The following is a 23049-nucleotide window of genomic DNA, read 5'->3' as shown; positions in this document are numbered from 1 at the left end:
ATCTGTTGTTCTGCATACACACTATGCCTGCAAAACTTGCACACGACACATATACGTTTGTGATCAATTCACATATCTACAAGAAAAAAATAGTTGCCATGAGTTTTGCCCCAATCCGCGTATTTTACGTATTGAAGTACGTATGCACATTGTTTTTAGTAATAATAAATAAATGACACAAAGGAAAGTAATAATAATACTTTCGTGTGGCTATTTCTAGCCGGGTGCAGCCCTTGTAAGGCAGACCCTCCGATGAGGGTGGACGGCATCTGCCACGTGTAGGTAACTGCGTGTTATTGTGGTGGAGGATAATGTTATGTGTGGTGTGTGACTGCAAGTATGTTGGGGATAGAACAAGCACATAGTCCCCGAGCCAAGGGAATTAACCATTTAAGGTTAAAATCTCCGACCCGGCCGGGAATCGCACTCGGGGCCTCTGAATCGAAGAGCACTGCGCTGACGGTTCAGCCAAGAAGCCGGACTAAGTAAACTCGTGTCCTCACCCCGAGGTGGTGCAGCTCTTTTCAGGCACATCCCCAATGGAGGTGAGCTGCATGCACCCACCTGCCATTCTTAAATTTCTGAGAAGTACCTGGAATCGAACCCGAGCGTCCGAGGATGGCAGCTAACAAAACTAACCGTTACACTACGGAAGCGGGCAGAACGGAAAGTATAATTGCTTTAAAAAGAATTTTTTCGCTTTTGCATTTAGAATATCACAAAAGGGGAAACATTTTAAAAGTCAAATTTTACAACCGTTAATGGAGAAGTCGTCTATTTCCGAAGCTTGCTCACACAGAGTTCATTCATAATTAACAGAACGGTGGTCATTTGTATTAAAGTTCTTGAGCCCATCTAAATAATTGCGTATGTTTGAAAACATGACCAGCCATTACCAGAATGTTTGTAAGCAAAGCTTTCGATGGTGACCCTCACTCTCCTCGCAACTTTAAAGCTGATGATGTAACATGTACTAATATTATTAGAAAGGTCATAATCTACAACGTAAATATGCGAAGCTCCTGTATATTAATGAAAAAGGTACTGCAGCAAACGTCTATGTTTTTGTTGTCAGAACATAAGGACGTAGTCAGAATTTTTTAGCCTCCCTATAAATTTGTTTTGTTCGGATATTTATCTATTTCTCTGGAATCCTGGATTTTTCTTTGAAGATTTCAGGCCACATGGTTATGGACTTCCTTCTCCTGCATCCTTTTTTTACTTCTGCACTTTTGGTTTCTATCTACCTGCTCATGATAGTCCTTCCTTCATGTATTGTGTTCATTACCTCCTCCTATCCTTGATATACTTCCATATCCCTTACATCTTCTCTCTCGTATACTTGACATTCGTTTACATTTCCTCCTCATTGTCATTTTTAGTGCACAATCTCAACTTGTTCTATCCCTTCTGTTTACCGTCTTCTAGTTTTGATCCTCCTCGTCGAGTTCTTCTTTTATTTCGTAGTTATGTTTTCTTATTCTTTCTATTTCCATCATATATATTCTTCCTAATTTTTCCAAGTTCCTCTCCCATTTTCCTTCACTTTTTCATGAAATTATCCGTTTCCTATTTCACATTCTTTTCTTCAATTTTATTTACCTCTCTTACTTTTGCTGCATTTCTCCTCATATACATATTCTGTTTATTCTTCTACTTAGAAATGTCAACATCTCCAACATAATGTTGTGAGCTCCTGTATATTAAAGCACAAACTACCACAACAAAATTCTATATTTTTTTGGACTGGTCATAAGACCGTAGCCAGAATTTTTGTAACCTTCCTCTAAATTCGTGTTCGGGCATTTGTCTGTTTCTCTGGGATGATAGATTTTTATTTCAAGATAACGTGCCACAGATTTGTCCATGGTACTCTCTAAGTCACTTTTTTCCTCCTGGATTGTTCTCAACGAGTGACAAATTTGGGATGAGACCGGACTGTCTAAATGAACTTCTCTGTAAAGCTCAAGAAAAAAAGTACTCTAAGAGGCCATTTACATTTTCTCTTGTGTTGGCCAGTTTCACCTCTGTGGTTCACTTCACAGGTTTTTGAGGTGACGTACCTCTTGTGTGGTACCTTACAGAAGCACCTTTTACTTGGACTGAACCATTTTCAAACTACGGGGTTTCTCTATTCAGTGGTTGTATATCAAATTCCATTTCAGAAATACTTTGTTTTGCAACAAAATAATACATATACCTCCACAGGCGAACTTAGGTGTAATATTATTAATATGATAGCCCTATAATACGAACTTATAAAAGATCCTGAAAAGTGCCTCTCAGAGTATTCTTCCCTCTTGAGCTTTACCGAGAATTTGTCTTAGATAATTCAGTCTCATCCTAAAAACTGTCTTTCGTTTCGAGTAACTCAGGAGGGAAAGGTGGCATAAGAAGTATCATGGACAAATCTATGGCCCAGTATCTCGAAAGAAAAATCCAGGATTCTCTAGAAATTAAGGAATACCCTAACAGCATGAATTTAGTGAACAGTTAAAGCTAAAAAAGTATTCGCAAGAGCCTTAAGCGCTGTCCTCAAAGGCACAGAGGCTTGTTGTATTGGTTTGTGTATTAATTTACAGGACCTTCGCAACAATACGTTGGAGATACTGACACGTATTTTCTTTACTTAAAATCGAAGCTCTCGCACAGTACAGCTCGTATTTAAAGCAAACCTAATGTCCAACGTCATGAGGCCGCTACTAGCGCCACATTAATGCGATTTGTGGGAAATTTGAATCAACGTCATCTTTCAGATGTATAAACACGCCTACCAACAACGTTCGTTAATCTAGCACAACTTCTTCTTGGTGTTTGGATATTTTCCTGCCAGTGTATTTAATTATTCCGCGCAGCCATCAACTAAATTAAAATAGTTAAAATGATCGCCAACGTCCGATAACGGGTACGGCACTGGAAGAAGAATAAGAAGAAGAAGAAGAAGAGGAAGGAGAGGAAGAAGAAGAATATATTGCCGCATCGATTATTTTACTGAGAGAAAGATGACAGGCAGCTCTCAGATTCCAGTAGAGTTCTTCAACACGGAATGAGTGAAGACCAGTAACTGCTGAGGGCCTAACTTTAAGTATTACACACTCTGTAAATTTACTACCTGCGTGGGGAATGTGTTTGACCCAAAATACTGTTTCTTTTGTGTAGATAGCATTGCGACTACCTGCCATACAATCATGTTACCTAAATAATAGCACACTATATTTTCCCAAACTCTGCCAACACGCCTCGGAACACCAATGTGGTGTAATGAGACGACCCAGCCGTAAGTAATGTCGCTGTTACCATCGTAACTACAGCCACTGCAGCGTGAATCTCAATCTGCTTAGGAAATTACTTTACGCGCAGTAGTGGTAGTTTTTTTATTCGGTAAATTGAATGTAATATGCCAGTTCTAACGTGTTTACAAAGTAAATACCCTAGTAAAAGTGTCATGACTTTGAAATTCCAAATAAAAGTTTAATTGAAATCCCCTCTCCCCTTTCATCTAGATCAGGGCCTCTCAAACGCCCAAAATCTCATGCGTGCAAACAGCGGCGCAAGGTTCCTGTGCATAGTGCATCGGTTCCGCTCGGCTCGGTTCGGACCAACACTTCTTCTCTGGGCTACAAGGCTAAGCTCGGCTCAACTCGGCTCAACTCGGCTCGGATTTGGAGCGCTACGGTTCAAGTGAGGAAGAGGGAAACAGGGGGAGCGAGCGAGACAGGCGTGGGGAAAGACAGAGACAGCGTTATTGCTCCAAATCTAGGAGTGGGGGTCTGCACTCTGGTCAACCAAGCAAAGTCGTCTTTTGCGCCGTGCACAGTGCATGCAGCAGGCGCATGCACCATGAGAGGCCCTAATCTAGGTGATATAAAGACCAAAGGCAGGCATGGTTCGTCCATTATTGGAATATGCAAACAGTGTTTGGGATCCTCACCAAGAATACCTAATAAAAGAACTAGATGGTGTGCAGAGGAAAGCAGCAAGGTTTGTAACAGGGGATTTCAGGAGAAAGAGTAGCGTATCAGAAATGTTAAAGGAACTTGGGTGGGAAACTTTAAGTAAGAGAAGGGAGAAAAGTAGACTTATAGGATTATATAGAGCCTATACAGGAGAAGAAGCATGGGGAGATATCCGTGAGAGGCTTCGGTTGGAAAATAATTATATTGGTAGAACTGACCACAAGTACAAAATTAGAAGGAATTTTAGCAGAAGCGATTGGGGTAAATTTTCTTTCATTGGGAAGGGCGTGAAGGAGTGGAACAGTTTACCAGGGGTAGTGTTTGATCCTTTTCCAAAATCTGTACAGATATTCAAGAAGAGAATAAACAACAACAGAGATAATTAATTTAATGTTAGAGGGCATTCGACCAGTGCAGGATATTGTAAATAATAAATGTGTGTGATTAATTCCATCCCCTGGTCTAAGGAGTATGGACAGCCCAAGTAGGGGACTGCCTGTAGGGGTGAAGTACAGTGGGGACTTCGAGGGCCCTGGGACCGCTACGGTAGCTGTGAAGGCCCTTCAGGAACTCTGAAAAGTGGTGGCAAAAGGGGCTCTGGTTAAGACGCAGCAGGTCGTTATGCTACTTAGGTTCCAAAATGGGTAAAATATAAATATGTAAATAAATTCAATGTTAATTTTAATCTTATACCAGTTGTATAGTATTATTAGAAGTAATTTCACATACCGTACTGTATATGAGTTGACTATGTTTGTAAGATATTATAAGTAGAATTTTGTAAACAATATAAATTTATTAAGGATGATGTGTGTGTTTAATAGAAAAAATTATTAGCGTAAATTGTATAATATTGTATTCTAGGAAAATTTTATTCGTCTCCTGTTAATTTAAAATTTAGTGCTTGACAATAATGTATTTTAGTGTACCATTTGCCACCGAGGTAGACACCTCATTTGCAAATAAAGAGATTTTGATTTGATTTGATTTATACAAGTGGAGGCACATGTTTCCCATAGTGGACCGTCACTGCATTATCCTACATAAGAGGCTTGCAGTGGTGTCTCAACGGCGCACTAGCCGCTATTGTCTTGGGGAATGTGAAGCAATCCAACTGATGAGCTCACTGCTACACTGGGGCGAAACACTGGTAGTTTCACTTTTGAAAAAGCATATGAGCTTAAATGTTTTTGGGCATCGTGACGGTTAGCTAATTGAATTACTTTTCTTTGTTTCATAGGAGGGAGCACCATGGCAGCGAGGACATCGCGCTTGCCATGAGATGGCCTAGTGACGAGTGACGTCACTCGGTGACACACGTGACGTCAGAGGAAGTGGGCTGGAGCCGTGGTGGCGCTGTTGTCTGGAGAACGGCTTACCACACCGCCATCCGGTACAGGTGAGCCAGAGTTAACTCTGACATTCCACCATTCAATGGTGTGGTAATGCATTTTGATATTCTTCTTTACGATTGGAAGAAGTTTCTTCTCTGCAGCACATCTAGTCAATTTCGAACATCTAGGCCTATGTAATGCGTACGCGTGGAAGAAAGTCGTAACGTCATCGATACCATAGCTTAGGGTATACGACCTTTGATAATCCTTTCTTTTCTTCCTTTCTCCATTCTTCACCTGTACCTAATGTTCCTCCTCACATTGCTGCCCCCGCCACAATAAACTTTATTTCCTCTTTCGTATTGCATTTCATTCCATTGCTGGCACTATTTCCATCTTCGTACATTCTCTACAAATACGTTTCGTGTTCCTCCTTCACTTCTTAATTTTGACTTTCATCTCACTTCCCACAAGTTGACTTTTCCTTCACCTCCATCCTTTTTTAAAGTATTTATTCCTGCACTTTCGGCTTCTATCTACCTAATCCTGATACTCCTTTCTTCTTACATTATGCTTATTACCTCCCCTAGCCTTCATATACTTCCATATCCCTTGCATCTTCTTCTTTCTCTTGTACTTGACATTCACTTACATTTCCTCCTAGTTGTCATTTCACCGAGCTCGATAGCTTAAGTGCGGCCAGTATCCAGTATTCGGGAGATAGTAGGTTCGAACCCCACTGTCGGCAGCTCTGGAAATGGTTATCCGTTGTTTTCCATTTTCACACCAGGCAAATGCTGGGGCTGTACCTTAATTAAGGCCACGGCCGCTTCCTTCCCACTCCTAGCCCTTTCCTGTCCCATCGTCGCCATAAGACCTATCTGTGTTGGTGCGACGTAAAGCAAATAGCAAAAAAAAGTTCTCATTCCTAGTGCTTATTTGCAACTCCTTTTATCCCTTCTGTTTTACGTCTAACACTTTTTAATCATCTTCGTCAAGTTCTTTTACTTATTTCGTGTATATTTTATTGTTCTTTTTCTTTTTCCTTTACATCAGATATAGGCCCCTACTCCTCCTTATTTCTCCACATTCTTTTCCCATTTTCTTCACTTTTTCATGAACTACCCCACTTCCTATTTCACATTCTTTTCTTCGTTCTTATTCTACCTTTCTTATTTCTGTCGCATTTCTCCTATGATACTTTGTCTTTTGCTTATTGTTTATTTATTTGTACTTTCTACAGTGATGGGCTGCCTAAATCTGACAAAGTATACCACAGCACTCAAATATTGAATGCATGTTTAACGATGAAGAGTTTTCTGGACTTAATCCTTGTCGTATGCAATACTATAGAGGTGATTTCTGACAATTTGGACGGAGCGTTTAATGGCCAACACGGAAAAATGACATTATAGATTCTTGGGAATGCCCACACTTTTGAAGAACTTGACTAATAATTATGATAAGGTTCCTCTTGTGATGTTTGGGACATCACTGCATGTATTAAATTATTGAACTATATACCGGTAATTAATTGAAAAGATGTATATATTTAATCACTGGTAGGGTTTTAATCATCCATTTCACATCATCATTTCATTTCTTTGTATCGCGGCTATAACGTATTCTGAACGAACAACTTATTGCGTAAAGTATTTCAACATCATTCGTATTAAGGGGGCACATACAGCTCAAACCTATCTAAAATAGCTAATATTCAATTTCAATTTTTACAGCTTTCACAGGGCCTTCTTAGCTAAACTTTTTCATCCATGACTGAAAGGTCCTTGTAAACCTATATATTTATCAATATTTAGATAATTAAAAATTTAAAGATGTTTTTGGGCATTCCAAATTTTGCAGTTTTTTCACACAATAGTAGCGTTTCCCTCGTATCATCCACAATTTTGCACTGATTCTAATATGTTTTTATTTTTTATACTCCCAAATAATTGAGGACCAAACTGAATTAAGTTTTCTGAAACATTTTATTTTTAAAACAATACTTCCTTTCATTCATTTTTTGGAAATTTTATTTCAAAAATAAATAAAAAAGATCTGGCTCTGATGTTACTACGAAATTAATTCACTTTTTAGAACACTAGAAAGTGATGTAAAGGACAAAATTTCATACTCATATCTTGAAAACTCTTCATGTTACAAGGGAAACCGTTTTGAAAAACTCAAGTTGCGGTAAATGAGCATTAAAGTTACAACTGACATGAATGAACTCTAGAACATCCCTGGTGCATACATGATTCCCTCTTGTGAGTTTCTCTGGGTTGATTTTTCCATCCTTAGTCTTCTCCTTACTTTCCTTGCCTCCTTTGTCGATTATTGAGCTATTTTAAGGCTGTAAGTGATTCTTTGAGCATTGATATGGCTGAAAGCCTGGAGGCAGCACCGGTACTCCCCAGGAACAAGTTGTAGCTCTTCAAGAACTACCTACCACTTTATGCCTTGCAAAGCCATTTTGGGCAAATTCTCCAAATTTCGGAGTTTAGGGATTCATTATTGTTCTGGGTGTGGCTTCCTACACACATCTTCAGGAGATCTGTTTTAACTAAATCTTTAAACACAGGTTTGACAACCTCCAATATAGAAAGGAATGTTATTTTTGTGTTTTTAAGCCTGAACTTTCCCTTCCACTACGGCATTTTGGTAAGAGCACCAAGAATTAGGTCCCTTTGGGCAGAAATAATGGTATAGTCTCCATCTGAGGATGCTTTGTGGTACCATACATGCCAAATAGCCTTCCTCATCTCATTTACAGAATTACAGTTTTCCCTGATAGCATTCCCATAGTAAAAAGAAAGATTTCCTCTTTCCCATGTTTCACCTTAAAACACAACTCGTTAGGCAATAGATTTACGTAATAAAAAACAGAAGTCTCATATGCATATCTGTAAAAAGCTGATCTTTTGTAGGCATGGTAACAAACAATAATAAAAGGAAGTAGATGTCGCTACCAGTGCCATGGAAGTGTGAGAAATTGAGCAAGTCATATGTCAATCAGTCCCCGCGGCAAATATGAATTTGCCTGTAGTAATAACTCGGAAACAAGGCATGAACGCGTTCCGATCTATGTGACAGCAAAATGGATCGTGGTGCCTGCAGGGATTTAAATTACGTTTTAGGCCATAACTCAAGAACTATTGCAGATATTAATTTAATTCTTTCATGGAATTGCACAGAAGAGTATAATCTAAAATCACATAATAGCTTGCAGTAAATTTTCCAATAGCCGTAGTGAGGTGACCGGAGTCAGCAGGCTGATTTCAGACCATTACCAGGAAATGTACGTCATCAAGCTTACGAGAGACCGTACCCCTTCCAAACTCTGAGGAGGCAGTTGAAACCTGGTAAACGCCTATTTTTCGAAGTTCGCTACCTGACGCTTTATTTCCGCGGGAAAGTTCAACCTATGTGAATGGACGTAAAGAAGCAACGTGATGGATTCATAGCAATGGACAGGAGAAGGGATGGTACATCAAATATTACTGGACCATGTGATATGGTTGATGGAGGGAGATTTTGAAGGCTCTATACATCGACGACTAGGGCTGGAGAAGACACTCGTACGCTTACTCAGGCACTCCTACGACGATTCTACGTTTCTAATCTATCATCGTAGGAGGGCTGTACGTCTTGACATCGGAGAAGGTTTTAACTTAGTTCACTTGGCATCTGAGTAGTGTACTACTCAAAAGTTACTCTCATTGGGACCTGTTATCTCAATGACGAGAGGTAAAGTCAACGGGAGACCGGTTTTGACTGGTATAGGGCAGGAGAAATTTTGTTATGAATTTAGCTACGCTACATTTCCGTAATACGGAAGAATACAAATGTATTCTCTCCATGAACGTAACCCATGGTGGTTTTGCTATTAGAATTAGGACTCATTACGACTTTATGTAAGGAGTACATTAGGAAGTGTTAAAGGCAGGAAAGTCATAGTACAACTAGTGTACTATGCATAAAGCAGAAGTAGGACTGGAATCCACAACAAGAGATGACGCCGCCTGTACGAGAGATCCATCAATCATCAACTGCTACATAGATTGCATCCAGATAACAGAGTCTACAAACGGTGAGCTAATGGCATAAATTACTGTAAGTCTTCGCGCAACAGTCCATTTTCTTAGAGTTAATTTCATTCAATTTTTCTTTTGCTTCCGTTAGTTCAGATTTCGTTAATACGCCGTTACGTCACGTTTTCATCCTAATAAATAGCTGTTTTAATTTGTATTTTCTGAAATTATTATTAAAGATCCTTAACTTCCAAGTAAGTGTACTTAATGGTTAGTGTTCCGTCACCCCACCCCTAGGAGTTTTTAGAGTCTCATTACGTGTTATTATTATTAACTATCAACTATTGTTTTCAAGCCATAAGCTTGAAGGCTGGCGCCCATAGGATATTTTCTACGGAGAAACAATGATATATTACTTATTTATATTAACATTAGGGTGACCCGACACGTCACAATTTTGTCACACATCTGTGGGCAGAGTGGGTAAGTCACACTCTTGCTCCGATGGAAAGTCCTACAAATCTTATACTGGAAATGTTGTATTATTCTTTGAAATAGCTGATGATTAGTACAATCGAATTATTTGCCACTTTGCTCTGTTCTAGTACTCCTGAAATTGTTCGATGTTATAATTGCTTCCGTCATCCTTCTCTCTTGAAAATATTATATGATTATTATTAAAAAGTCCAACAATATGGATTATATTACCCCTTTGTACGCTACCATGCCGCCAGCTAATATTATTTAAACAAACTATGTGAACGTACAAGAGATATTTCAGTGGCTTGGTTCTAAAAGGGCCAATGCCAAAAAAACCTGTTTTTGAGCTTATAGTTTTCCAACTATTTCTTTTCAACAACTAACTTTAAATAACTTTATACTTTCTTTTTGGAAGTCACCTGATTAAATGCTAATTTTTTCTACCGTATTCTTTAAAAATTGCCAGGTCTCTAATCTTTATTGGTAATCTAACATTATTGGCAAGGTCTTATTTAATTAAACGTTAACTGTTCGTTTAGTACTTATCAGAGACACTGGCCCTTTTAACATGTTGCAAGCCAGGATAAAACGCGTTTGTATCAGTTAATATCTCAATTTCGATAAAAAAAAATGAGATTGGCTCTTTTAGAACGAAGGCAGAGATATCGCAGCTCGACGGTGTTACGCCGTCTCCATTGATTCTAACCGCTGTTGCTCGCGACGTATTTCTCGTTAATGGCTCAGGGATGTCAATCACATCAACTATCCTCCTCATGCTTTGTCATTTAGAACAATGGCCAGCCGATAACCTTTTGTAGAGCAACGATTAACGTTCGTCAGAATTGTATATCAACCGAGCAAGCGGGGTTCGTTGTACAGTCCATGTAACTGTTAGCTTGTATTCAGAAGATCGTGAGTTCGAGCCTCACTGTCGGCAGGTATGGCGACGGTAATAACATAGATGTGTTTTTGGAGTGGGGGTCTATCTGGTCTCAATTTCTCGTAGACAATTTTGCTTCTTTTTAATGGCGAAAACATTAACTTAGCCGACAATGTAGCGGTACCCGTACTACGAGAAACGTACAATTAAGAAATGTCCTAAGTTTTGCCGACAGTTGAAGGGATAATTATGAGTCACGGATATCTCTATCAAATCAAGAAGAAAAAAGTCGAAAAACATCCTAAAATCGCTTGTCTCTTTACTCGTTTTCTTTTTTTTAATCCTAGCCAAATTAACTTATTTACATAATTCTTTCTTTCATGTATTCCTTGGTTCAATACAATCTGGCATTTTTGTTTTTCTTGAAAAATGTCTACATTGAATGTAGTTGTAAGGGCTAATATGAAACTTTGCATTGACTCACATTTGCGCTCGTAGTGGTAAAAAAAGGCAAATTGCTAATCCCTCTTAGTGCCGGCTCCCTTACCGCCGGGGTTGCTAAGAATGCCAGAGAGAAAATGCCTATTATGCAGTACCAAAGAAAAAACATATTCTATTCTCACTTTTCAAGATATCTCATTGTAGTTTACATTTTCTTGTAGTTAAGTGATCCCTCTCTTCACTTATTATATTAACATCATGAAAATAATGAAAAAAAATAAAAATTAAATTTGTTCATGCAATTTTTGAAAATTTTGAAAAAATTTTAAAATTCAAATTTGGATCTCAGTACATCCTAGTATTTTGATCGTACTCACCTAAATTTGGTATTCCTGTGCACATTGATTCATTGTTTACTAGTTTGTAAAATATTAATGTTTTAAGAATAATAGTTCTTCTAAAAATAGATTAAAATACTGACTTGGTCTAGCATCAGGAGGAGGTGCATGTTTAGGGCCGGGTGTCTCAAGGAATGCAGGTGAGGGTTGAAATTGTACGTCGCGATCGGACTGAATTTCACGGAAATAGGGAATCTGGTCATCATCATCATTACGCTCTCCGTCAACTCCATCATTAATCCCTCTGAATCGGAAATTTCATGCATAAGTGTCACACCAGTAAATAGGATAACATCACCACTATCGTCAGTGTTTGAAACGTTACTGGCATTCTCAGTATCATCTGAATCATCGCCTGACTCGATATAAACAGAATCTTACCTCAATTAATTGATATACTGTACCAAATCGTCATCAATTTCAAACACAATACGAGAACTAGTCGCCATCATTACGAACACATGGTCTACAGTTACGCGCCAAACAGCTGAAATAGAAAAAATCATAACATCAACACAAAATGTCACACAGAGATTCTGGTGGTAGATTTAGAAACTATATAGTATCTACTACAGAGTGATGCCGACTGGAGCTGCCATCTATCATATATGTGCAAACTATTACGAGTTACATAGACAGCTGCAACACGGAGCGCCATCGCGCTCTCCGGCACTCTAAAGAGCTAATCGACCGGATAACCATGATTTAGAAACGAACTGTAATTTTTTGGGATGAATAAAGAATAAAGCGAAACTTACCTAATTTAAGTCTGTTCTTACCTTAAAGATATTCGCTATCGGGGATTTCTGTTATGTGGTCATGTTAGAATACATTGATAAAACCCCTACGTTTACACTCACCAGGTTTATCTTTTATATACGAGCGTCGAGTCATAATTCATGGCAACTATTATTTTTCTCGCGAACAGGAGACAACACGAAAAATCTAAGATATGCACTTGGAAATATAGAGCAGGTACTTATGCATAGTGCCTGAAGACAAATTCTGACTTCAAGAGATTATCGTAGGAAAGTGACAGGACACAGACCATTGGTAAACATTGTGTTATTATGTATAGACAACAAATACACTAGACTACGTACAAAGGACAGGTCTCCACTGGTTACAGCCCTTCGAAAGAATCACTGATCGATCACCATTATCGGTACATCTTTGTCCATGGACACTGGACGGCCTGGGCGAGGCAAATCAGCAGTTGATACTCTACCCCGTTTGAACGTCTCCACCCACCTCGCCACTGTTCTATAGGGCATGGCAAACACACCTAATGCTTCCCGCAGCTCTGCATGGTATTGGCGTGCATTTCTACCGCGGAGAACTGCTATTTCAATATACGATCGTTGCTCCTGCTTGTTGACTTACATTTTGTGACGCTCTCACTCACACACTGAACTTGGGGGCATGCTTAGACCCACACTGTTGTTTACATACACCATCTAGTGGTATCATATGTAAGTACATACCGTACTTTTCCAAAGGCATACCTTACACTTTCCGAGTTGTTTCCTGTTCGCGAGAAAAAACTAGTTGCCATGACTTATGACTCGACGTACGTAATAATCCTCGGGTTTTACGCCTGGTAGGCAATTTAGAAATTTGGAAATGTCTTCTGACTAATTATGGTTCGATCGTGAGGACCAGCAGGGAAACGTCTCAAAACACATAGAGCTGCCATGTCCATGAAACTTCGAATCCTCCGTATTTTTAGGAAGGTATTTAGTTTTTTTTGCTAGCTTCACGTCGCCCCGACACAGATGGGTCTTATGGCGACGATCGTATTTAGTTTACGTAGATCCATATCTCGTGTCATTAACGACATGACCCTGTTGTGAACCACTTGTAGCGCTCTCGCATAGGTTTTAGGGATATATCCCAAGGCTTCGCAGCCGTACTTTAGGACAAGCCTAATGCAGGCTAAGTATAACCTCTTTTTGAGCCGAACACACAAATGCCTAGGGCATATCTCTCAGTAAGCGGTCACATGCGGACTTTTGCTTTCGCAATAGCCTGCGCTTTATAACCACGCCACAGAAACTTCTTGTTCAGGGTAATATCGAAATATTTAGTCCTGGATTGTCATGGCACAGGGGAGGGGGGGATATCATTTAAAGTCAGGGGTAGGACGTCCAGTCTTATTCCAGTGAAAATCATGACAACCGCATTTGTCACATTAACCTTAATGTGGTTAATGTTGCACCAATTTGGATAAATATTTAAAGCTCAGATGTGGTCTAACCATCATATACAGTGCAACATCATCTGCGTATTGCCCTCATACACACGTGCGCTAATCTGGGAGGATCGTTCACCGTGAGACTGTGGCAGCACCGATGAGGGAGTACTACTACCTAGGGGTACTTCCGCTTCTATTCCGCGAATAGAGGAGCGCTCTCTATCAACGCTCACGAAGAACGATTTTCTGCTCAGAAAGCTGGCAACCATCCGAGTCACGTATGGCGACACATGAGCATCGAAGTGCAATTTATACAATAACAGTGGATGCCACACTGTATCAAATGCATGTTCAATGTCCATAAATACCGCCGGGACCGGCTGTCTGAGGTCAGTAGCAGTGGTAATGAAGCGAAGCACTTGTAGAGGGGCACAGCTCTTGGACCTGAACCCAAACTGCTCGGGTTCGATGATATCATGGTTAGTAAGGTGTCGGTTGAGGCGTTGAAGAAGGCATCTCTCAAAAAATCTTTGAAATGTGGGACAGCAATAAAATGGGTCTTCCCCGGGCTGGGGGATCATTATGATCTTTGCCGTTCTCCATGGATTAGGGAATTATCCAATGGAAATGCAGGCATTGAAATTATCAGCCAAATATTTCAATGGATTGGGGGGCAAATGTTTAAAATGTGAGGTTGATACGCTGTCAGGGCGAGGAGCTTTGCATGAACAGAAAGTCGATACCGTGATAACCAGGCAAACAGTGTTCGTCATCTGCCTATACTAAGTCTTCGTCGTCTTCTTCCTCACGCGTACTAGAACTCTGCTTTCTATATAAAATGTGTACGAATGGAGCCGTGTTTTAAACGAGTTTCCAATGTCTTTGACTGATGCTTCTTGTAGTAAAGCCCCTTTTATATGGTAACGTCACCGAAGACACCAGAATTTTTCTCATACCTACGTCATACTTTCCTAGCATTTATTCCAAAGTGTGGGGTCCGCTGTTTTGCAACATCTCCTCCATTTCGTCCTATTGCTGACATCTTCAGGTTTTAAACCAGCGTTGTGCATGTCGGCCTTCCACGTGGTCGTGCTCCTCCCGGATCAACTTGGAGAGCTGTTTTAGCAACTGAGCCGTCCTGCCTTCTCATAACGTTACCGTACCAGCGGAGACGCGCTTTCCTCACTTTCTCCACGATTAGAGCGACGCTAATCTTTTGTCGAACATCTTCATTTCTTATATGGTCACATCGAGTCAGTCCAAGAGTCCATCGAAGCACCTTCATTTCCTGTATGAAAAGTCTGCTCATGCTTTTTTGTCATTGGACGGCATTCTGCCCCGTAAATAGCTACTGGGTGTACTGCGGTCTTGTACATTTTTGACTTTAGATGGTGAGGCATCTTTTTATCGCAGAGGATTCCGGTGACTTGTCTCCACTGCATTTACCCGCACTCGGGTATCAAAAATGGCATCACAGTTCGAAGTGACAACTGACCCTAGGTATTTAAATTGCATGGTTTTCTGCAGGTCTTGATTATTGATCTTTGTGGTCCCACTAGTTTGGAGGCCACATTCTATGTATTCGGTTTTCTCGGTGTTGAGGCGCAGACCATTCTCAGCTAATTTGTCGCTCCAAGTTTGTGTCTGGCGAATATTTATGATAATAAAGTTGTGTGGCAAATCAATGGCCATTTTGTTTGACGTAGATCTTGATAGTCCCCACTCTATCTTGTGACATAGCATGGCAATGTTGAGTACTGGATCAGCTGCCATATTGTTGAACGAAAATCATTATCATTATCAAAATTCTTTATCTCCTCTGTGGGTGGAGTGCAATGATGTATTACCTGTACACGCAGCAAGTCTTAAGATGCTACTAAGAGGCGAATAACCACAGAATCTGTACTTGTTCTCTTCTAAACCCAAAAGCATATCCTTATTCTATGTTTTTCCGTATATGGTGAAATTTATATGTATTTGATTACCTTCATATTTTCACAACAACAAAATGCTAGTATATGACATAGTATGGAGGGATTGTGAGATTAGTTGTTGGTTATTGAAGGTAATCAAAGGCATTTATGTTGACAATCGGGTCTAAGTGAGAATTGACGGTAGAATGGGTTCTTGGTTCAAAGTAGTTACAGAGGTTCATCATTTCCGTTCATGCATCATTTACTACAAAACGCGATCAACATTGATTCACAAGCTGTGTTAAAACCTATCTCAACAAGTCAACCGCCCATACTAAAATCAAGTAAAAATTGATTAAGCTCTGAAGATGGATTTCCTTGTTTTCCCATTTTCACACAAGGCAATTGCTTGGATTGTACCTTAATTAATTCAACGGCTGTTTCCTTCCCACTCCTAGCCCTTCCCTTTCCCATCGTCACCATAAGACCTATCTGTGTCGGTACGACGCAAAGCAAAAAGAGTGTAGAAAGGATCTGCACGCTCTACTTGCTACCAAATGACAATTCGCTAGATCGGTGATCACACCGGATATTAGGGATATAAACGAGCCGATTTTGTAACTAAATTCTATTCCACAAGAAATAAATTATAACATGATGAGCTCCCTTTTACACTTGTACACGCATGCACAGAAATGGATTCCCGACATAAACGATCAACACTTCTCCACTGCAGTATTAAAATGAAAAGGGTCAGTGAAAGGTAGTTGTGTATTGCTATACATCCACCACTGTACCCATTTCAATCCCAAAAGGCTTGTAGTGGACTGTCTATCTGTAACAATGCTTTAAGCGAAGAGGTGGAGGGACGCCATGCTTAGTTTATATCGGACACCTTTTCTGTGCATGCGTGTACCTGTGCAAGTTGAAACAAAGAGACTTCTACACACACACCTCTGGAACAGATTGTACATGTCCTCTCCAAAGCCTCATCCACAAACGTTTTTTTTTCAGGATGTATATTGCCGACAACACACCAGCATACTCCTCTCATTTATCCAATTCGTACCCAATCATGGGAAATTCCTTCAGTACCTTCGATAAAATCACGTCAGCACACGTCTGTGTTAATAAGAGTATCAGACTGCAGGTATTCTTCTCAGGCGATGTAAACAGGTAGTTGTAAAGAGGTGCACGGACCACGTTGTTCAACTTTGAAAAGTGATTTTCATTTCTAGGAATATAAATTTCATGAATAAAATATGCCAGACGCTAAGTCAATGAAATATACTAGAAACTGGACTAACAACTTTAGTTACCTGCCTTTCATACGCACCTTCGATACTAAATATCCTATGATATAACCAAGGATATTTTTATCGAGTTCACTTTTCTGTTGCATTTCAGTTACCTTACCGTCCGTCGTGTGGTCGCCAATTATGTAGGTACTATGTGCACCAATAACAATTATTTATTTGTAAATTATTTCACTTATTAATTTGTTAACGTCCGCCTCTGTGGTGTAATGGTTAGCGTGATTAGCTGCCACCCCCGGAGGTCCGGGTTCGATTCCCGGCTCTGCCACGAAAATTTGAAAAGCGGTACGAGAGCTGGAACGGGGTCCACTCAGCCTCGGGAGGTCAACTGAATATAGGTGGGTTCGATTCCCACCTCAGCCATCCTGGAAGTGGTTTTCCGTGGTTCCCACTTCTCCTCCAGGTGAATGCCGGGCTGGTACCTCACTGAAGGCCACGGCCGCTTCCTTCCCTCTTCCTTGTCTATCCCTTTCACTCTTCCCATCCCTCCACAAGGCCCCTGTTCAGCATAGCAGGTGAGGCCGCCTGGGCGAGGTACTGGTCATTCTCCCCAGTTGTATCCCCCGACCAAGTGTCTGAAGCTCCAGGACACTGCCCTTGAGGCGGTAGAGGTGGGATCCCTCGCTGAGTCCGAGGGAAAAGCCGAACCTTGGAGGGTAAACAGATGATGATGATGATGATGATGATGAATTTCTTAACAGTTCCTGCAATTTGTATAGAGTAAGAAATAAGTTGCAAGATGTGGTCGGCTTCAAAAAAAGAACTCGACAATGTTGTGAAATGGGCACCAGAAAATGGTATGATGATAACCGGGATAACAAATCAGGTTTTAAGTTTTACAGGGGAAGACGTCCTCTCAGCTTTAATTACAGTGTTGATGGGGGTGAAAATACCTCGTGGAGGTCACTGCAAATACTTAGGTGTGAATGTAAGTAAAGTCTTCATTGGGATGATCACGTTAGCGAGATCCTAATCAAAGATTACATACTTTTTCATATAGTTACGAGGCTGTTTAAGGGTTGTGGACAAGATGTAAAGGAGAGAGCGTATAAGTCACTGGTAAGACCCCAATTACAGTACGGTTCCAGTGCAGGATTTCTAGCTACGAGAACAGGGAGAGAACCAAAGGAATGCAGCGCGATTTTTTCTTCGTGATTTCCAACTAAGGAGTGGTGTTGCAAAAAAATTGCAAACTTTTGGCTCGAAAAACTTGGGAGTGAGGAGACGAGCTGCTCGGCTAAGCGAAATGATCCAAGCTGTCAGTGGGGAGATGGCTTGGAATGACATTAGAAGAAGAATAAGATTTAGTGGAGTTTTTAAAAGTAGGAAACATCAAAACATGAAGATAACTTTTGAATTCAAGAGTGCAAACTGGGGTAAATATTCGTGTGTAAGAAGATAAATTAGAGAATGGAATAATTTATCCAGGGAAATGTTCAATACATTTCCAAGCTCTTTGAAACTATTCAAGAATACATATACAATTGGTAAGGAATCTGAGACCGGGTGACAGCCTTAAACGCAAATCGATGATGACTAATAACAACTTGGGATACAATTACAATATTCAACTGCCTAAACCAGCAGCGGCGGTTGGGAAAGAAAATTCAAAGATATTGGAAACTCGTTTAAAACACGGCGTCATTCGTACCTACTTTATACAGGGTGTTTCAAAAGGGGGGGTGAGGATAATTTCAGGTATGTATTTGTTATATGTAGATAATCAAAATAGTTCATTACAACATGTGTCCGGAAATGCTTCATTTCCGAGTTATGGCCTTCACAACACTGAACTTCACCGGAAAGTTTTTCTTCCACACGTCATTGTCATTACAGAAGATGTTCAAAATGTCCACCTCCTGCTTGAATACAGACCTCACATCGATGTATCATTGACATGGATCGAATGTTTCCTGATCGATGGATAGGTAGAAGTGGCCCGATTTCTTGGTCTCCAGGCTCACCTGATCTGCACTCTCTCGTTTTCTACTTGTGGGGCCATTTAAAATCATCGGTGTATTCGTCTCCGGTGCCTGCTGTGCAAACCCATCGGAATCGAATTGTGGCATCGTGTGAGGACATACGCAATACCCCTGGAGTTTGGGATCGTGTTCGCAGGTGAATGAGACATCGATGTGAGGTCTGTATTCAAGCAGGAGGTGGAAATTTTGAACTTCGTCTGTAATGACAATGACTTGCGGAAGAACAACGTTCCAGTGAAGTTCAATGTTGTGAACTCCATAACTCGGAAATGAAGCATTTCCGGACACATGTTGTAATGCACTATTTTGATTGTCTACATGTAACAAATACATACCTGAAATTATGCCCCCAATTTTTGAAACACGCTGTATAGAAGGCGGAGTTCTAGCACACGTGAGGAAGAAGATGACGAAGACTTAGTACAGATAGATGACGAACATTGTTTGCCTCGTTATCACGGTATCGATTTTCTGTTCATGCAAAGCTGCTGGCCCTGACAGCGTATCAACCTCACACCAGGCAATTGCTGGGACTGTATCTTAATTAAGGCCACGGCCGTTTCCTTCCCATTCCTAGACCTTTCCTATCCTAACGTTGCCATAAGACCTATCTGTGTCAGTGTGACGTAAATCAAATAAAAAAGATAGGAAGAATCTGTATGCTTTACTTGCTACAAACTTGCATTCTGCTAGATCGGAGGTCACACCAGATATTAGAGAAATGAACGAACCGATTTTGTGACTAAATTCTGTTCCACAAGACGGAATGTACAGACAACAAACTGTACTCGGGTTTGTGGGATATAGCTGAGTGGGGGTGGGGAGGATGTATATACATCTAAACGGAAAAAAGCGAAAGCTACAAAATGTTAAGTTTCTTGATGCTCTCTGAGCGAATTTCGACAGAGAGGTTAAGGTTGACAGTCTACCAACTTAAGTGAGATAATAATACTGTAGTTCTTTTGGGATTTTGATTCAGTATAATACAGCAAAACTTTCATCAAAGGAACAATATTACACATATATTACAATGAAATAGAAGTACGGCGCGATTATATGATCCGTGGTAGAGTGTCGGCCTCCGAATCCAAAGATAGCGGGTTCAAACCCGGCAGAGGTAGTCGGATTTTTGAAGGGCGGAAAAAAGTCCATTCGACACTCCATGTCGTACGATGCCGCCATGTAAAAGATCTCTTGTGATACATTTGCTATTTACCCGGCAAAATTAATTAAATCTCAGCCATAGACGCCCAAGAGAGATCCGATTTACTCGGTCTGCCATCTAGTGGGGGGCTAGAGTAAAACGGAACGTCGAAATTGACGAGCAGACAGCCAGATGGCGTCAAATCGAAATGTCTGCACATGGTAGCTGAGGCCATACGATTATTATTATTATTATTATTATTATTATTATTATTATTATTATTATTATTATTATTATTATTATTATTATTATTATTATTATTATTTAGTATTTGACTACACGCTAAGAAACTAACAGACACTAAAGAGACTGCGAGACCGACGAATAAGAACGGCAAGCGGGTGAATCATACCTGAGTCTATGACCTTGGCAAAAAATAACCCCTGCTACCTTTCCTCACAGCACATTCAAAGTCTCCACTGCTTGCTGTGGCGTGACGAACGACATTTTATGCGTATTTCCGCTAATAATGTTGTTAGTAATTAAAGAAAATAGGCTCAAAGGAAGGAATTAGCTGATAAGGGAGCAGGGCTTGTAAAAATAGCTTTTCTTTAATCATTTCTAGTTTTCGCAGGCGAAAATGGAATAAAAATGAAAAGTTTTCTCCACAAAGTTGGGGGGGGGGGGGCGAAGAGGGGCAGTCGCCACTGCTGGCCTCAACAATCCATTGAGTTCACTTTACTCTGTGAACACCAGTAGCCATTTTAGGTCTAACAGACTCGCTGGAGTAGACTTTGTAGTAAGCCCGTCCAGGCCTATAATAATCTGAAGACCGGGCGAGTTGGCCGTGCGCGTAGAGGCGCGCGGCTGTGAGCTTGCATCCGGGAGATAGTAGGTTCGAATCCCACTATCGGCAGCCCTGAAAATGGTTTTCCGTGGTTTCCCATTTTCACACCAGGCAAATGCTGGGGCTGTACCTTAATTAAGGCCACGGCCGCTTCCTTCCCACTCCTAGCCCTTTCCGGTTCCAATCGTCGCCATAAGACCTATCTGTGTCGGTGCGACGTAAAGCCAATAGCAAAAAAAAAAAAAAAAAAAAAAAAAAAAAAATCTGAAGGCTTAGATTCTAGTTATACATAGGGGGAAGAAGAAAGTTTTATTCGCACTCTTGCAATGCCCGACTCGTTGGCTGAATGATCAGCGTACTGGCCTTCGGTTCAGAGGGTGCCGGGTTCGATTCCCGGCCGGGTCGGGGATTTTAACCTTTATTGGTTAATTCCAATGGCTCGGGGGCAGGGTGTCTGTACTGTCCTCAACACCACACCACACATAATACTCTTCTCCACCACAATAAGACGCAGTAGCCTACAGATGGCAGATGCTGCCCACCCTCACCGGAGGGTCTGCCGTACAAGGGCTGCACTCGGCTAGAAATAGCCACACGAAATTAAATTTCAAAAGTCTTGCAATTGCATCTCTTGTATTCAGACTGACATGAAGTCTTGTGTTGTGAGGTAATAAAAATGTCAGTCATAATACAAATTGTGCGGGCTCAGTTATTGTATTCCAGACACTTTCTTTTTAATTCCACGCCATTTTCGGCTGTCTATGTGCTAAATTCGACGAGCTCTTTTGCTCCATAAGTGTCACTATAAAGCACTATCGTTATTTCAATCTCATAGCCGTCATTTTGTGACGGAAATGACGTAGAGAGACACTTTTACATCGACTGGAAGGATATTAAAACGTTGAGTAGATTGACGGTTAAGTCAGTATGACGAGCCTATTGTAAACGCCAGTCCGGCTCCATGGCTAAATGGTTAGCGCGCTTTCCTTTGGCCACAGGGGTCCCGGGTTCGATTCCCGGCAGGGTCGGGAATTTTAACCTTAATTGGTTAATTTATCTGGCACGGAGGCTGGGTGTATGTGTCGTCTTCATCATCATTTCATCCTCATCATGACGCGCAGGTCGCCTACGGGTGTCAAATCGAAAAACCTGCATCTGGCGAGCCGAACTTGTCCTCGGACACTCCCGAAACTAAAAGCTATACGCCATTTCATTTTCATTTGTAAACGCCAGTCGAATCATTTGTGTGTAGCCATTATCAACACTGAGCAAGTTGGCATGTAGTTAGCGTCGCGTAAATGTGAGCTTACATTCGGAAGATTATGGGTTCGAATCCCACCATCGGCAGCCCTGAAGATGGCTTTCCGTTGTTTTCCAATCTTACACCAGGCTTCCCAGTGGTGTAGGAGTAGCGTGTCTGCTTCTTATCCGGGTTCGATTCCAGGCCTGGACAGGAATTTTTATGTGGATCTGAGGACTGACTCGAGTTTTACTCAGTCTATAGCATTACAATTGAGGAGCTATCTGAGGGAAAGATTGCGGCTCTGGTCTATAAAGCTAAGAATAACATCCCAGAGGATTCATCAGGCTGATCACGAGACACCTGGTAATATGCAGGCCTTCGAGCTGACCAGCGGTCGCTTCGAAGGCCAACTATGTAACTGTGAGACTGTATTCAGGAGATGGTGGGTTCGAATCCTACCGTCGGCAGCCCTGAAGATGGTTTTCCGTTGCATCCCATTCTTACACCACGCAACAGCTGTGCCGGCCCAGTGGGCTGAGCAACGGTCGCTTCACGGGCTGTTGCGCCATGGGGTTTGGTTTTTAACTGCTGGACTGTACCTGAATTAATGAGATAGCCGCTACCTTTGCAATCCTAGCCCTTTTAGCTTCCTTGAGTCGTCGAAAATCTTCGATGTGTTAGTGCGAAGTTAAACCTCTAGGCCTTAGCCACTCTCCCATATGATGTCAGATTTGCTATTTTGCTCTGTCCATTGCGACAACAATTTGGAGACGACATTTTCATGACACGCTTTTGTGACCCCAATTCCTTATTTCACTCCTTCACTACTGTGTTTGAGGACATGCGAAAGACGTATAGCAATGAGAAAAGTACTCTCACCTTTATAACGT

The 23049-nt window shown here is 41.0% G+C and overlaps 1 protein-coding gene across 1 annotated transcript in view; it reads left to right on the top strand.

Moving 5' to 3' along the window:
• LOC136875974 (uncharacterized) overlaps nucleotides 1-23049 on the top strand; it is a 1136984-nt gene that overhangs the window by 577812 nt on the left and 536123 nt on the right. Inside the window, exon 2 of the mRNA XM_068228284.1 lies at nucleotides 5197-5355. The gene's annotated coding sequence lies outside the window, so the exon portion shown is untranslated. The remainder of the gene's footprint in view (nucleotides 1-5196; nucleotides 5356-23049) is intronic.

Source organism: Anabrus simplex, chromosome 6 (assembly GCF_040414725.1).
Source record: "Anabrus simplex isolate iqAnaSimp1 chromosome 6, ASM4041472v1, whole genome shotgun sequence".
Taxonomy (NCBI): Eukaryota; Metazoa; Arthropoda; class Insecta; order Orthoptera; family Tettigoniidae; genus Anabrus; species Anabrus simplex.
Note: the sequence above shows the minus strand (reverse complement) of the source record. Positions and strands in the feature narration are given on the sequence as shown.